This window comes from Protopterus annectens, chromosome 2.part1 (genome assembly GCF_019279795.1).
Source record: "Protopterus annectens isolate FY-2018-M chromosome 2.part1, PAN1.0, whole genome shotgun sequence".
NCBI classification, from domain to species: Eukaryota; Metazoa; Chordata; order Ceratodontiformes; family Protopteridae; genus Protopterus; species Protopterus annectens.
Window position 1 is genome coordinate 238,647,983 of NC_056729.1, and position 3,847 is coordinate 238,651,829.

General features: G+C 38.6%; 1 pseudogene; it reads left to right on the top strand.

The window, feature by feature from the left end:
* Window positions 1-1,846: 1,846 nt before the first annotated feature.
* Window positions 1,847-2,768, top strand: LOC122794738 (annotated as a pseudogene).
* The last annotated feature ends 1,079 nt before the right edge of the window (window positions 2,769-3,847 follow it).

Sequence of the window (3,847 nt, forward strand, 5' to 3'; positions counted from 1 at the left end):
TAGCGAAGCATCGTGGCTTGTCGAGCATGTCATCCAAGGCTGACAGGCATTGGATCCCTTTTGAATGACACCAATACTTAAGCCAATTGTTGAAATTGATCATCTTGTCTTCATATTGTGCATCATTCTTGGTGAGGGTAAGATGCTACTCAAGGTCAGGGTCATACCGGCCTGGGCTACATGCTCAGAGAGCTCCTCTATGTCTCTTTTCATGTAGTACAGGGAGGTACATCTCAGGTCATTCACACCAGCATGGACAATGACTGAGTCATATTTGTACTTGCCTTGGAGTGACCTGAGTGCTTGTGTTATGTGGCGGATCCTAGCGCCCAACAGGCAGCTCTCAGTGACCTTCTCCTTGTTCAGCCTGGTGAGCGGGACGTCAGTGTGCCTGATGATAGAGTCACCTATTACAAGTGTATCAGGTGTGTTGTTTAGCCTTAAGGGCTGTGACAGCACACTGGCTTTGTGAGCTATGTGTTGCACGTGTTTTGTTTTGGGGTAGCGGTTGCTTGGGTGTCTGCTTTGGAGGTCTCTGCTGTTTAGGCAGATTTTTATTTAAAGCCTACGAGTATGTTTTTGTGTGTTTATGTGTTCGGTTTGCTGTCGTGGTAGGTCTATGTGAGACTGGAATTGTAGTGAGTGTGGTTTCCTTCTCCTCCTGACTGGTTTCGCCAGTACTGAGTTGAGAGAACTTAGCCTCCAGTATGGCTATATGGTTGCATCTCTCACATGTGTTGGAATTTGTTGGGAGGAGGAGAGGGTTGTCTGTGTACATGAGGCAGTTGTAACATTGCCTCAAGATTCCCAGATTCACCAGCTGGACCAGAGAGGAGATTGACAACTGACCTTTGGACATGCTAGAATAGTATTGGGAATTCCTTTATAATTGAAAAAAAAAAGGGCCAATGGGGAACAAGGTACTCAAGGGTAGTTTGTGAGGGTGTAGTGCTTTTAATTTTTTAGTGCTGACTTATATAATTGCTTTAGTGAGCAAGTGCCAGGTATCTTAAATGCAATGTGTTACAGGTAACTTAAATGCAAAAATGACAAACAGTAACTTTCTTTCAAGTGAAACAAGGAAATAAGTATAGTAAGCAATGCAGATATCTCTAGGGATCCACAGAAGCGCTGAAAAGCCGCATTTTAGGTGGAATTAGCATTTCAGGGAAATAACAAGCAAACAAACAACAAGCATACAAACAAAGCTAGATTCAGCAGGCCTAGATCTAGTCTATGCTACAGCAAACAAGGGACATAGTTTCTCTTTTGGAGTTTTACAGCATGTGTTTCTCAACAACAGAGGGGGGATATAGTGAATTCTACAGAGAAGGCTGAACTGTCTTGGGTTTTGAAGTTACAAGCTGATAGTTACCCAGGTTTGAATGGTTCTGTCCCACTTAATCTAGCATTGGAGGGATGTAAATTGTTATATTGATTTTATTACTTATGTGAAAAATGTGAAGATTGGCTATACTTTATCATGTGATGAACTAAGTTAAAGTATTTACTATGGACTATAGTTGTTATTTTTAGATATGATGAAACATTTGTTCAAAACGTGAAAGTGCTTATCTTTTATTAAAAGTTTATGCCTACAGCTGTGGTAGTTCTGTTGCTTTTTTCATATCTCTCATTTGTAAGCATATTTGTCTGCTTTTCTGTGAGCTCATATATCTGACAAATCTCAATGGCCTTATTCAAAGTTATATCACTATCCAAAGCAAAATCTTTCTCACAGCATCATCTTTAATGGTTAGGCTTATTGGTATTAGGGGCTGTTTAGGTTATTATATTATTCGGCGTTTCATTGTGTTTTGAGGTTCTTCTTTTTTATTTTTAAGTAATGGCTTTTGTGACTCATCAGATTGTAAGGACAATGTCTTCTGTCTCCGCAAAAAAATACATGTACAGCACATCACAGTGATCGGAGGGGGATTAATGGGTAGCGGCATTGCACAGACTGCTGCAGCAATGGGTCATTCTGTAGTTTTAGTAGACCAGACAGAAGATATATTGGTGAAATCTGTGAAGGGGATTGAGGACAGTCTTAAACGAGTTGCTAAGAAGAAATTTGCTGACAAACCTGAGGCTGCTGCTGACTTCATTAAGAAAACCACGAGTAATATTAAGACGAGTACAGATCCTACACAACACAGACTTAGTTTTAAAAGCCATTATAGAAAATATGCAGACAAAGCATGAACTCTTCAAAACACTCAACACATTTGCTCCAGAGCAAACATTATTTGCAAGCAATTCATCCTCTTTATCAATTACAGAAATAGCCAATTCAACTACTAGACAAGACCGGTTTGGTGGTCTTCATTTCTTTAACCCAGTGCCTGTCATGAAACTTGTGGCGGTTGTCCAGACACCAATGACTAGTCGAAAGACATTTGATGCCTTGATGGACTTCAGCAGAGCTATGGGGAAACAGCCTGTATCCTGCAAGGATACTCCTGGATTTATTGTAAACAGCCTTCTCGTGCCTTATATGATGGAAGCAATAAGACTTCATTAGCGAGGACATGGATCAAAGGAAGATATTGATGTTGCTATGAAACTTGGGGCTGGCTATCCCATGGGCCCATTCGAGCTTGTGGATTATGTTGGCTTGGATACCACCAAGTTCATCATTGATGGATGGCATGAGTTGGAACCTAATAACCCCCTGTTTGCTCCCAGTGAACTGCTGAACAAGCTCGTAGAAAGTGAAAAGCTGGGTAAAAAGACTGGGGAAGGCTTCTACAAATACAGCTAAACTGGAAATGAAACAGTTTTCCTTGCTGAGTGATGTTGTCAAAATTATGTAGTGTGTACTGCAAAATAGATGCTTCTTACATTTCTTTAACTTGCCATGATGTTGCTTTGCCTGGATGTACTTGAATGTTAATATATTTTTGCACTATTGAAATAAAATTTTACATACCAGAAATGTTCCTGAAGAATAAGAGAGTAATTCTGCAAATAATATTTGATTGTTATAAGCAATATTATGTGTAGAAATCAACTAAAGGCATTTGTAAATGGAATAATTTATATAAATAAAAAAGCAAGCCATTTTGAATGTGTATTGTTTTTAGTGCATTTTAATTTTGTTATGCAGAATCTAGTATAGATACTTTTCACCTAAAAAAAATTATATTTGCTTACTTAAAGAAGTGGATTTAGCTCCACTTTTATTAATATTTTTGAAGTTTTATTTAGTTCAAAGGAAACATGTTTGTAATAATCAGAAATTATATTTCAAATGTGGATTAATTCTCCAAATAGCACATTCACCATTCACTTTCAGCGTATTAAGTGTTGAAGTTCCTTGTGTCTTTATAAGGAGGCATATTTTCATTAGGCCATTAAGATAGTCAAGGCAAAGCTGCAGGGTATTTTCTCATTCTTTGTCTAGATGGCTAGACCCCATCTTCTCAGTTTGTTTATATGCATTCCTGGCAAGAAGTGTGGGTGTATCCATAAAACATACATGTATATATCTATACACAGAGCAAGAAATGTACATAGAGTGTGTGTGTATACACATACACACACACACACACACACACACACACACACACACACACACACACACACACACACACACACACACACACCTATATATATATAGTGCATTATGACAGGGGTTATGAATATAATATGGACAATCAGATTTATTCAAAAGTAGATAGCTATGGTGTTCTCCCACCACCCTCCTGGAAATTCCTCTATTCTTTCCCTGCTATTTACCTCTTTTTCATGTTTAATCTGGTCAACAAATAGATTCACACATAACACACATGGCCAGAAATGGCCCAAGAAAATGCCTTTACTTTAAGTACTTGGCATTTGCACA